Below are 14,895 nucleotides of genomic sequence, written 5' to 3'. Positions count from 1 at the left end.
TGTATATTGGTTGCATAGCAATGTTGACTTTTCCCCACTCAATACTTGGAAATAATCACCATTTGAAAGAAAAAAAAAATAGCACCATCTGGGCCCCGTTGCTAGAAACTTTGCGTTTAAACGCAACTTGCAACTGATTGTCACTGGCCAATCAAAATCATTGTTGCATGCATGTCTTCTTAATAGGGCAGACCCTGAGCCAATCAGAATGGTCAGTGACAATCAGTTGCAAGTTGCGTTTAAACGCAAAGTTTCTAGCAACGGGGCCCTGGTACAATACCAAGCCACAGTCTGAGGCTACACAGTTATGAGAGTTAATAGTACCTTGAAAGCCAGACGCATTCCAGCGCCATGACTGTGTGGCCATAGCCGAGTTAGTGTTTGCTGGCGTAGGGAAAATGTCAAGTTTGTTCAGTGAGGTCAGGATCACACACAACAGGCAGAGTTTGATTAGTGGAGCTGTAATAAATATCAAAGGTACATATTGTACAGTAGTGGTGTGGGGAGGGGGTAAAAAAAAAATGACAAAGGTCCCTCCCCCTGAATGACGGGTACCCTGTACCAAGTTCAAGAAGAGATATTTTCATTTTATGTATGTATGTTACATACAAAAATTGTTATGCATTTTATACACAAGATGTAGTTAGATATGTTTTTAAGGATATCTATATACATGTATGTACATATATATATATATATATATATATATATATATATATATATATATATATATATATATATATATATATATATATATATATATATATATATGAGATTAAAACCTAAAATGGCATTAAAACGCTTTATCCTGGCGAGGAAAGCGCATGTTTTTGAAACAAGACACCAAACAGGTTAGTCATCGCATTCTTCATCAGCGACCAGGATGCGATGTGATGTTAGATTAAAAATCCGTTTCTGAAGCAGAACATACACACAAGGGTATACGTCTGCTCCTGGTCGGACGGATTTCAAAACTAACCTGCTTGTGATGGAATGCGTCTAAACTGGTGGTAGTTGTTGCCACAGTGATGGTAACCGCGCAGTTTGTATGTGCGCGTTTGGCGTAGCAACGACGCATCCACGGACTGGTTCCCTCCACGAAGGACGTATACCTCAGTGAGGTATACCTCAGTGAGGTATACCTCAGTGAGGTATACCTCAGTGAGGTATACCTCACTGTGCAGCACATACAAACTCTTCATATATATATAGATATATATATATATATATATATATATATATATATATATATATATATATATATATATATATATATATATGAAGAGTTTGTTTGCAAAAACTGATAAGTCCATTTTTGAAGATTTTGAAGTACGGTATCTGTCATAAAGTACAAAATAATACCTTTTAAATGATATATTGGTCACTACATATTAAGGTATACTTTTGAAGTTATGGTCAAAAGAAGCAAAAATTTTCTTATTATTCTCTTTATTTTTCTTGACCTTTAATTGCAAATATCTCCATTTGACAAATATGGACTTATCGGTTTTTGCAAACAAACTCTTCATATATATATATATATATATATATATATATTATATATCTACTATAGATGGATGGATAGAAAGATATATAGTGAGATAGAAAGACAAACAGATGTGTGTAAATTGAGTGGAGAAACAGATACAAGCATACATGTATATGCACAAGGTACGTGTATATGTATGGTGTATACAAGTCTCTTTCTCAATACTCCAACCTGTGTGTCAATCCATTAATGTCACTCTACGTATCTACCTACCTACCTATTTATCTATCCATCTATCTATCTATCTATCTATCTATCTATCTATCTATCTATCATCTATCCATCTATCCATCTATCCATATCTATCTATCTATCTATCTATCTATCTATCTATCTATCTATCATCTATCCATCTATCCATATCTATCTATGTATCTATCTATCTACCTATCTATTTCCCTATTAGTCATCCTTTAACCCAGTTCAAGTGGATGAACTTTGGACATGCTAGCTTCTCCTCAACATACTAAAGAGACAAACATTGTACATGTATATACACTTGGCATTTAGCACCCCTAGGCCATACGTTTGCCTGTCTATAAATTTGTCTGAAGCGTCCTTGTCAAGTGTAAGTTGTCAAGTCAAGTATAAGAAGTATACACTGACACACATGCATTAGGAGAGTAGCCGAGCAGCCAACATTAACAGATTGAAACTAGGAGATACCAAAGACCAGTCAGAAGATACACCGTACTTGAATTGTTCCATGCTCTCGATAGGCAAATATGATATCCACATCAGGGAGGCTATTGTATAGTCTGTTGTCAAGGACAGAAGCTTTTATTTCAGAGTTTTTTTTAGGAAGTCTCTTGTGGAATCAGGGAAATTTGGCAGCTCTGAGAGTATTTAATTTCAAGCCTCTTAATGGCTCGTCCTCTGCTGACCTCACTTTTACTGAAGCGGAAGAAAGACACATCAGGTCAGACTGACAGAAGATGGCAAAGTGTAAACTCCTGATCTTTAAGATCTCGAAGTTTTGCCAGTGCAACTGCATGTAAATCTACCACAAAACTTTCCGCGAATCTTCTAATAAAACTTCCCACTCCAACCAGGGATACTCCCCCTACGTAATATGCCATCCCTGCCAAACTTGTCGATCTTTTGCCAGTGTGACCGCGCCTATTGTCACGTGATTTTGATAGGTCATCATGTGATTATTTGTGGCCCATGTATACACAGGGACAATATGTATACAGTCGCAAGGACTAGGACGGCTTTGATGTCGACATTTGCCTCAAAGTTACAGCCACGTGTCCTTTTTAATTGTGCCTGCCTCTATAATATGCACATTTTAATGCAAGCTCCACACACAAATGGTTCACAAAGCAACCTTCTTGGTATTACTACCTTCAATGGGGTGTACGTGAAAGCAACTGGCATACAGGTAAAAAAAGGTAGACCTTCGTGGTTCGGTGGGCTCGAATCACAAAGTGACCAGGTACGAGACATGATGAATAGATTCCCAGGGAACCAGGGGTACTGGGAATAGCACCACTCCCACCAAAATCGTTGAAAAGGGATTGTATAATAAAACCATTCAGGTATAATGTCCTTTTTCTTCAAGGAAGGAGGGGGGGAATAAAAGTGAATATCTTTAAATCTCAATTTGCTATGGGAATGCTGCCATCTTCACTTTGATGATTAATTTGTATTTTCATATTTTATTTTCGTGTTCACATTGCTGGGTTACCTGACATGGCTAGTTTACACTATACCACTCACCACAGGCAACTTGCCCTAAAGGACCAGGGGGTCTCGCGCTCACCTGAGTATCGTTAATACACCTTCCATGCATTCTTGCAGATTCTTACCCAAGAACATTGGAAACTTGGGGCATGCAGGTGTCCATTTGCATATAATCCATCACTTTGGTAAAAACACCTGCCAAGTACACTGTACTCTATAGAATGTTGGACTATGAAGTTTGGAAAAAATAAAAAGGCTTAAAGCTCGATCACGTATGATTTCAGAGAATACTACTATTGAATATTCCTTAATTTAGGAGGTTTGGCCCCCTGGGGTCCCCAAGGAAAGCATGGTGCCCATTCAAACACTTTAAAGATCCTATCCCCCTAGGGATGCTACCTGCCAAGTTTGGTGAAAATCGGTCATGGAGTTCTCAAGAAGAAGATGAAAATGTAAATAGTTTACGCATGACGCACAACGGACGAGGGACATCGGACGAAGAGTGATCGCAATAGCTCACCTTTCATATGGTGGACATCCAAAAATAGTATTATGTTTTACCAGGCTGATAATGATTATCACACAATTGTACAGGTACCAACCTCTTGAAATTATGTTCACATGACTACACTAGTATGACTACACCTGAATGGCAATTTTTCTGAGCATATTATAATTTAATCATTTATACATACACTGTACTTTCACAATGTAAAACTTTTTCTTTCTTTTTTTTTTTCTTTTTTTTTTTGTCTCCTGCTCATCAGATTCATTCACATCTACTAGCTTGTGGCCAAATCATACCATCGCAACGATCGAGTATAATACAAAACAAAATCAAACAAACCATGCAAAACAAAATGAGAGGAGAAACAACTCTATAGAGCACAACCTTTTTTCTCTTTTTTTTTTCTCAGCCTTTTTTGTAACTGAATACACACCATCAACTCTACAGTCAATGAAAGGCAGAGATAATAGGGGTCATAAGTTTGCCAACTTTGCTCCAGTACCATTGTACACTGAATCATCGACAGACGACTGACCATGAATGGATCAATCCGTGAGGTGAAGATAAAGAGAGGTCGTAAGTTTGCAACCTCGCTCCGATGCCCTTGAGCACCTGAATCATTGACCGGACCACTGACCATGACCGCTTCTCGCTGTGCAGGTCAGTCGCCAGTTCCATGAGCATGCAGGTACCTCTCCACAAATGCCACAGGGGAAAATATGCATATTTGTGACTGACATCATCCCATATTCAAAATAATAAGACACTCACTCTATTTTTGAATGCAATAAGGGTAAGCATGCATATTCATGACTGACATCGTCCAATGCATATTCAAAAGGATGAGACATGCACTCTATTTTTTAATGCTACAAGGGAAAGCATGCATATTCATGACTGACATCATCCCATTGCATATTTAAAAAAATAAAAAAAAAAGACACACTTTTTTTTTTTTAAGCCACAAGGGAAAGCATGCATATTTGTGACTGACATCATCCCAGTGTATATTCAAAGAATATTTTAAAGACACTCACTCTATTTTTGAATGCCATAAGGGAAAGCATGCATATTCATGACTAACATCATCCCAATGCATATTCAAAAGGATGAGACATGCACTCTATTTTTTAATGCCACAAGGGAAAGCATGCATATTCATGACAGATATCATCCAATGCCTATTCAAAAGGATAAGACATGCACTCTTATTTTTTTTTAATGCCACAAGGGAAAGCATGCATATTCATGACTAACATCATCCCAATGCATATTCAAAAGGATGAGACACGCACTCTTATTTTTAATGCCACAAGGGAAAGCATGCATATTCAGACATCCAATGCATATTCAAAAGGATAAGACACTCACTCTGTTTTTCCTCTGTAAACTGTAATTTCATTCATTTATTCCGCCTCATGCCTTCTCTGTATTCAAAGTACATGTATGTGTATTCATATACATATAATATTATAGATTCATATAAACCAAACTACATGTAGTACGTACAGACAAATTGTCAGAGACTATTTTTACGCATTCTAACAGAAGGAGTTTTGTTCCAATGCATAATTTCTGTGACAGATAAGACCAAGTGAGACACGAAATAGTGTGGGAATCAAAAAGCTGCTTGGGAGAGAGAGAGGAATGAAAAATCTACATGTGTACACACAAGGAATACCAGAAATATCAACTTTACACAAAGAGAGAAAGAACTTCTACATCATCAATATTCTTTGCAGAGCATCGTATGGTTGTCAAAAGGAGAGAAATAAAATTGTCATACTTAATACTAAATTTCCCTCACATCTGTAGCAAAGAATAAGTCGGTATTTACATGCACACACCTACTCTTAACAGCAAATAATAGCTGGCATATAACACTAAAGACCACCATTGGAGTTGCAAACCTGCACTGTATATTATATTAGGGAATGTCCTTTAGACATCCCAACATACTTTACAGAAAACCAAATGTAAAAGGACACCAACTCTCACATAAAGGGAAAAAGAATAAACACAGCCACAGTTTATACTAGACTCATATGTCATTATTCATGGCTTTGGACTGAGAAACATACGTCATGTGCTAAGTCAGGCCACCGTCGCCCATGTTTCAAGAAAACAAAGAAATTAAAACAAAGGTAGCGACAAGTCGCCCAAAACGTAATCCATCTGGAATGTACAATGTACAACTATATACCATAAGTTGCTGAAAATAGAGTGTCTCTTTAACACATTGTGAACTATACTGTACATTGTTTTTTTCCTCTAGGCTCAACTACAGTTGTATAATGTACCACCCCTCACTCTGCTCTCATCCCCCTTCTCTCTCAATATCTCTCTCTCTCTCTCTCTCTCTCTCTCTCTCCCATTCTCTTTATTGACAGGATGTGGTGTAAGGGCACTGCAGCAATTACACATAGCCTCCTGTCAAGACTCATTCATGAATAATTTTGACAATCAAAAATGTGCAAGGGGTTGCATGGTACGTTGCAACAGAGAAACGTTTCTTGTGGAAACAGGACCATTAGGTTTTGACCATGGACACCACAATTACCAGCTCTGTACTTTGGTACAAATGTGTTCATTGAAAGCAGCACGGTCTACTTTCATTTTACTTCATGTATAAGCAACACAGCCATAATGGTAGAATGTCTACGCCGTAATAATTTAATTCAATGGAGATTAGATACTGTTGGACAAGGTTTTGTTAAAACATGAATACTTATCTCGCAAAGCATTATATTCATCCATTTCCACCACCTTCTAAATGCGGCTCCATTAACATCAGTTGGTGCAGTGGAAAACAGAGACACATTTTCTGTGAAAACAGGATCAACAGGTTTTGACTCTGTCAATGTATAAATGGAAATAACACAACTACTGTTGTTTTAACAAACCCATTTTCATTGGCATTTTAGTTCTCTTCTCTGCACATGACTTCAATTCACAAAGGCCTCCTTGTCTTTAGCCTAAACCCTATTTTCCCATCCCACCTCATAATGAGCCTTTACACTGCCCACCAGTGCTGTATCTTTATCAGATAATTTTTCGCTATCATTCGCTAATATTTCAGAAGGTAAAGGGGGGTAAAATCATATCTTTCAAGATGGGTTTGAGTTTTCATATGATTATTTCTCATAAGAGGAGGCGATAAGCAGAGGGAGGTTAATTTTTGTCTGAATCTACACAAGAGCTTCAAGAGTGCATGAACATGTTTGCACATTAAGTGCGGCAGACAAAGGGCCTCGCATTTTCTCCGCTCAATAAAAAGCCACTTAATGGGGTATCACAAGTAGGCAGTCAAAGAAGAAAAAATGTATATAAGAAAAAGGAAAAATGATACAAAAAGTCAGTCACCACCAATGTCATAAAGGGTTTCACTTATGGCCACTTCTGAAGAAAAGTAGGTATAGTAGAATACAGTTTAGCAACATAGAGTGAAACCTAGAAACCAATAAATACTTGAGCTTGGTTGAGCCGATGCATGGCTTCAATAGCTAACCCTATTCTACATCAGGCACAGGACCAAGTATATACAGAGAAAACAAGGAGATTATCACAAATACCTTTTTTCCCTTCCCCTACAACTTTACTACAGTAAGATTGCACAAACAAAATATATAATACTTTCATAAGGGCATATTTTCAATATGACTCATAATATCCCAAGACGTAACAATGCACATCCCCTTGATTACAAACACAAAAGCCCCCAAAATCATACACCTCTAATACATCAGCTTTTCAAAATGCATGCAGACACCTTGCCTGAACACACCATAGAACAATACTAAAAGGCCAACAAACATTGATTTGAAACAAAACAAAATAGCATTTTATGAAGATATGGACTGCACACCCTTTGATGACTTTTTTTGTTCCTCTCCCAACATATAACTTGTCAATCTTGGCCACATTTGTAGGAGAAAAAAAAATCTATACATTGCTTTTGAAGAAAGTTTTCTATCACAACAAATCTGACTTTGTGATTTGCAAACTGCATCCTGCAAATACAGGCTGTAATGTATGATATTCCACCTGGCACCATTCACACTTGAAAAATAAAAATGCTCCGATTCAGCACTACTGAAAGGACTGTTCACATTGATATAAATTCTGCTTTCCCTGTACAATATAGACTTGTCTCCATTCCTTTGAGGTTGCATAAAAGATCAAAGTTTTACACTCATCTAATTTGATTGCTTTATCGCCATGGCCATTCCTTCAAATGGCTGTCATTATCCTGATCTTGTGAGCTTGGTTTTGGAACAATCAAAACTTCATCATTACTGTATATCATTCCAGCATTGGAAAGTACTGTACAACACACTGGACATCATAATACCTGGATCTTTTTCTTGCTTGCTACTCTAAAAATCTAACGTCCATCCCAAATGTTCACAGATGCTTCACTGTGCCAACACCAAGCCACAAAATAATGAGAAGAATCCTTCAATGATAAAATGGATCGTGATTAAAATCATATGCTGTGGGTCAGCAGATGACCATGCATTTCAGTCATTAACCTGTTGAGGATGGACTAATTTTGCTATAACACGCGTTTCCCATGGACACCTACCCGAGTATACTTGGGACTCGTTAAAGCAAAGTTGACTTGTGACCAGCCCTCCTCTCGCCCATCAGTGGGACAGAGTCATGCACACAGGAAACAAACAATGGACTTTGAACTGAAATCACTACATCTGAACACAATCATTACAGTCTACCTCAATTTGCCATCGTCCCACAGGGCAAATGGCAATGGCTGCAAATATCCAAAACCATGAAATACTGGAACCCTTCACACTAGAGTACATGAACAGATACACCTGAACTTCTTCCCCGTCTACATAGATACTGTAAAACAAGGAATGTTCACATGCATTCAAATTTGGCGAGAGCCAAGATTTGCAAATTTAAGATGTGTGTGAAAGTTCTTGCAAACACTACAATATGCACTGAATGCCAGTGGCAATTTGTGAAAATTTCATGCTGTGGAAAAGGCCACTGGTTCCAATTCACGAAAATTTCATACCACAAATATATCATGTTTTACAGTGTAGCTTATGAACTCATGTCACCATGCTATTGAAATGTTTCTGATACAGTTTATTCTAACAGTACAGTATGTCCCAGAAAAAATTAAAATCAGATTTTCGCATTGATAACACCCAATATAATTAAACTGTCTAAATGCTACTTCAGAGTCTTAAAATATAACATTTTAGCTCTATTTTGCAGAAAACCCCATTCGATTTAGTTAAGCGGTCACAGAGAAATGTGGATTGTTGTAAAGCATGTCACGAGTCTGATTCTTCCAAGTTTAGCACTTTGATGATCTTGTGTGTGAACACAATAGACAGAATTTGGAGGGAAGAAAATGGGATTTTCTGTAAGATGTGGGCAATGAGTTATAGTTTCATACCATGAATTTGTATTTACATTGATTCAATATTTTTAAAGATATCATTGCGGAGGGTCCAGTCGTAATTTTTTTGGGGGGACATACGGTACTGTCGATGGAAAATCTAGGGCATGGTCACTCACAAATGTTCACTTTTTCTTTAAGCATTACGTCATCATTTTCAACCACAATTTTCATAGCTTCAATTCACATACAGCCATGTACTACTTCAGACACTGATGATAGTGTGTGGAACCCATACAGCTCAAGTTTGTTTGTGTTACTGTTGATGTTGTTTTTTAACCTGAAAACTTTGATAAATGTGCAACATCAAAACAGGAAATGGGAAATTTGTCGGAGATAATTTTACACACCTAATGAACATCATGTCATCCCTTTGCTTTAACTGCCAAAACAGCAATTACGATCCTGTGACTTCTAGGAAAACATGGAACTTTGGATTCATGGCTTAAAGGGCCAGTCAAGACTGGAAAATCCCTCAAATGAGATAAAGAAATCTGAACAAAATTAATAGCAGAAAAAAAAAACAACAACAACACAAAATCACATCGGTTAACCATGTATTCAGAAGCATCATCCCTTCAGACAAGAATGGCGTAGAAACATCCGAGCAACTCTTATCAAATATTTCCTCTTGAATTAGGAGGCATAGAGAACATCTTCTCCTTGCCAGCAACACACTGCACTCATGTTTGCACATATAGTTTTAACAAACACCGAAAAATCTTGGCAAACCAGTAGTTGTTTTCCCTAGTAAGTGTACAAAGCAAATGAAAGCTCCATAAACATCTTGGCACAGTACATTCAAACAGAGTCAATTTCTAAGATACTGTAAAACGAGGAGTGTTCGCGTGCATTTTAATTTCGCGAATTTCGCGAGAGCAAAGATTCACGAAATTAAAATGCACACGAATGCTCTTGTATACACTATATGCATTGAATGCCAGAGGTACTTCGCGAAAATTTCATGCCGTGAAAAAGGCCATCAGCTCCAATTTGCGAAAATTTCATGCCGCTAAAATATCATGTTTTACAGTATGCAATGGTCAGTCTACACGAACTGTATAGTCACAGAGGAAGTTGAAAGAACAAAACCAACAACATTCTATTCTGTCAATCAAAAATATAATCATTCTCAACTAATCTACATTTTTCTATCTCTAACATCGCACACTCTATGTGATCTAGGAAAACTTCTCTGTATGTAAAGTTATTATATCTCATTCTGCCTGTCAGACAGAAGCAATGGTTGCTTTACATAACAAAGAGTTTTATTGCAAAATGAGCTGAAGTAAGTCCATCATCAGATAAAGCAAAATTAAACCTTTCCAGTAATACCTTACTTGTGACGTAACAAGGAATGTTCTAGAAGTTATGATTAAAGGTATCCTGTATTTTCTTCTTTTTTTTTTTTTGCAGTTTTAATCACAAATATCTCAACTTAACAAGAATATAGTTAGCTCATTTTGCGATAAAACTCTTCATATAATTATGTGATGCTGGTGTATTTTGCACGGCTCCTCTTCATGTTGTCCACTTTAGCTACATGCTGGGGAAAAGGACAAAAACATCCCATGTGAACTAAATATATTACTACGTCATCACCATCATATCAATACTCTACATTGGTTATCAGGATCCTTGTGAAACAAAACAACAAAATCCATGTTACAAAAAGAGGTCCTTGAATCCCCAATAGTGCAAAGTTGCATTGGCAATGTGGCATGTGCAGTTTGTATTTTTGAAGCATTTTTGCTCCCCTTGTCCTGCCCTGAATATTATATCCATGATATCTACTGAACCAGTTCACACAAATTTCTCACAAGACCTACAAGGTAATGGCTATTGTGATTGACAGCCCCATGTAGTATTTCACATTCCAATGGTAGCATGTGAGAGAGTATCTGCTACATGAGTATTGCAAATATGGGGGGAAAAAAAGAAATAGAAGAATAAACAAAAAATCCCATCATTACATTTCCTCATAACGATAATGTCATTCTTCCAAACTTTGCATGGCATTGGCAACCAGTTTTCGTGGTACGTGCGAATAATATCGTACAGGGACAAACTACTTATTTTATCAGAATGCACATTCTCATCAGTACGCTTCCTTGTACGTGAGTAACATGTAATGTCGAACAGTGGCACAATGGATCACGTAACAATTAGAAACTTTGCTAGAGTCTGCTGAAATCTGATAGACCTGAATTAAAAGAATTAAGGAAAAAAACATTGGTACGAAACTGAAATGAATCACACACCAAACTTCTTTCTCAAGTTTTGCTTTCGAGTGACTTACAATGTCATGCAAGTTAAGACAATCAACAGGAATATTACAAAAGATTGCAACAGAGTGGTGGCCTTTTGAAAGCTCTGTGTTTTGGGTGTTGCAGCTGAGGACTCTACTCTTCTTTTCTCCCCCAAAAAACATGATGAAAAAAAAAAAATTCCTACAAAGTCAAATGCGTTTCCTGGAAAACTGCATACAAGATTACTGTACTACACACAATGAGCCATTGGTAATCCATTTAATTCGGTTATTGTCCATCTGTACAGCCATGTGCAACTGAAGAGCACCAAGTCACCTCCCATTGTTTGAAAGGACAGCTCATTTCAGTGCAGCGGTGCAGGCATAACTTGAATACCATTCCCAGACTCTTATTCTTCTAGTGTTTTCTTTATTTTTTCCATAGCCCTCATTCAAGCCAACTACATTTCAAGAATAAAGGGAATTCGTTTTTTTTTGCAGAAAGAGGGTGTTATTACATGGCCCACACACACAAAAAAAAAAAAAACCTCTACAACTACACTTATTTTTTGCCAACCTCTTCAAAAATTCAGATACACTTCAACACAGTTGCATTTAGATATAAAGTCTTCCTTAGCTACCTTGTGTGAACAATAATTCATTCTATACAAACACATATATCCTTCCTGCTCTGAAGGTGCATGCTGTGTGGGAGGACCTTTGTAAAGGGGCAATCTTGTAGGCACTATACTTGTCAGGTAGTAAAAACAACATTCGCAGTACTGTCTGTGTATAAAGTGATCAATTTGAAAGGATAGATATGGGAGGTGACGGAGTAAAGACGGCATTAATAATCCCAGCACAAAGTTCAAAAGGGGCAAATTCCAAGACGGTCATGTTCAGCATTTGGTCATATGGTTTGAGAGCAAGAAGGGTGTTTAAAAGCCAATACAACCTCCTTATCATTCTATACGTAAGAAAAGAGATTGTTCTTTACGATTTACTTGGAACTGTGTACCCCAGTGTATAGACAAACTTTATTTGAACCATTTCCTTTTGCTCAAGAGTATGGATCATAGGGAATTATAGTTACTGTAATTGAATAGACAGTTTTGCATGACCCAAGTATTACAGATATTGTTTTTTTTTTTCCTGCCCAGACTAATAGAACACTGCTTTGCTTTGATGATTGATATTTAACAAGGACTGAAACCATATCATGATTTTGCTTTATGAGAAAGTGTCACAGGGCGAGTGTATGCATTGCTCTTTGCCAATCAAAATATCACTGCTGCTAGGTTTAAGGCCCTACAGTTCACATTGATCCCCGCACACACGTACTGGACGACAATTTGATACCTGCTGGAGTGGCAAGTACTTAGCATGTTATGCTAAGCTCTGCAGGTTCTCGAGTTTCACCTTCATTTCTCAACCACTTGAGTCTGGCCTGAGTCTGTTGGCGTGGAAACTGAGGAGAAATGCCCCCGATACGCTCTTGATACACTGATTGCAAACAGACAGTAACAGGGATTACAGAACCAAAGTGGACAGTACTGTGAAGAACAAGAATGAAATGAATATTGGGTGTATGCTTGAATTACTCATATCCCCCTTCAGTTTCATTTATATAAATATCAGTTGGTTATTAAATGATGAGTACTGTGGAAGGGAGAGGGATGACAAAGTGTTATTTGCTTGCAACATTACATGGTAAGAAATGGTGAGGATCAACCAAAAAAAGTAAATAAATAAATCTCCCTGCAATTAGCATGTACAAGGGTACCAAGAAAGGTAAATAGGGTTAGTGACAATTGCACTGTAATATTGCAGATTTGTAAACTCTAAGAAGCTTAGAGTTTTTTGTTTTGCTAATATGGACAAATAATCACCAGTGAAAACATACATATGCAAGCTGTCTTGCAATCTTTTAAATCCTCAAACACTTTTTTGCTTCATTATCAAACTTCAAGAATTTAGAAGTTTTTGTTCTGCCAGTGGGGACAATGAATCACAAATATAAACTTACAGCAAGTGTGACTCATGTAGCAATGAGACCTCTCACTAGCTTTTTATGTCCTCCATACAATTCCCAAACATTGTGAATACAAATAGCAACCAGAGGATCAGGAAAATGAATCACTATGCACCACCACAAGTCATGCTCAAAAGATGATGAAATTTTGCAGCACAGTGGACCAGGTGATATTTCCATCGGATGCGGACAAAAGAGTAAAGTCTTGCAGACATGAAACTCGCTGCATACTGCGAGTGAAAAATGCCCCTTCTGACGGCGTGAGTTCACTCGATGCAGAATACAGAAGCTTGGTGTTAGGCTCCCACACAGAAGTGGAAGAAAGATTGGGCACACATTTTTAATGTAGGGCAAAAGAACAAGTCGAGGTGCTGGAACTTGGATGAGAGGACAATTGCAGGTTTGAAGAAGTCGTGTGAAAATTCATTCACAAATGAGTCATATCAAAAGAAAACCTTACTTAATCACTGGGTAAAAGACACAGGAGACACAAATGAATGATTATACAATTACCCCACGTGTACAAGGCATACCAGTGATCATGTAGTCACATGTCTGTTAAAGATTAGCAAAAACAAAAATATTCCTTGTCTTTGCATGACAGGCTTGAATGTGTAATATGATCATAAACAAACAAGTTGGTACCCACACAAAAGACATACATTTACAGAAAATGTTTAAGTTTATGCAGAAATACAATGTAGCTGGGGCAGGGTCAAACAATCTGGAGAATCTGCACTAGAGAAGACCCGAGAATTAGTGTGATGGATACTTCCAAAACTGCAGGGGTGAAAAGCAAAAATGACATAATTCTTAAAGCAATGCTGACTGCACCATTTCTTGTTTGCTTGTTTGTACGGTTGTCTGTTTGTTCATTTGCTTTAATTGTCGCCTGCTAACGGGACTTCTTCCGTTGTTTGGGAAGGGGGGTGAGAATTGTACTTTATTTGCAGTTGCTTTTGGAGCACATTGTTATCCCTTTTATTCTCAAGTTCTGGTAGCACTGTTAAACATTCACTGAGAACCGGTGTGACAGATACTTCCACAAACTGCAGAGGTAGGACACCAGAATGACATAATCATATAAAGCATGGTTGACTGCAACATTTCTGGTTTGTTTGCTTGTCTGTTTGTTTGTTTGTATGTTCATTTGCTTTACTCTGACTTGTTTGTCTGTTTCAAAGGGGGGGGGTATTGTGCGCTATTTGTTATTGGTTTTGGAACACGTCATAGCCCTTTTATTCTCAAGTTCTGGTAGCACTGTTTAACATTTTCAATTTGATCTCAACTTGCCCTTGTCTCTCTCTTGAATACATATCTCAGGAATGGGGAGAAAGATTTGACGGCGTACTGATGGAATGATACGAACACAATGAAATGACCGAGGAATATCATCAGTCTTGGTCAAGGATACGAGGAGTACTCTTGCAGATCTATA

The 14,895-nt window shown here is 37.6% G+C and overlaps 1 protein-coding gene across 1 annotated transcript in view; it reads left to right on the top strand.

Moving 5' to 3' along the window:
- Window positions 1-14,895, top strand: part of LOC140245059 (protein transport protein Sec61 subunit beta-like) — a 231,514-nt gene that overhangs the window by 108,017 nt on the left and 108,602 nt on the right. The window lies entirely within an intron of this gene.

The sequence above is a fragment of the Diadema setosum genome, chromosome 22 (assembly GCF_964275005.1).
Source record: "Diadema setosum chromosome 22, eeDiaSeto1, whole genome shotgun sequence".
Classification (NCBI taxonomy): domain Eukaryota; kingdom Metazoa; phylum Echinodermata; class Echinoidea; order Diadematoida; family Diadematidae; genus Diadema; species Diadema setosum.
Note: the sequence above shows the minus strand (reverse complement) of the source record. Positions and strands in the feature narration are given on the sequence as shown.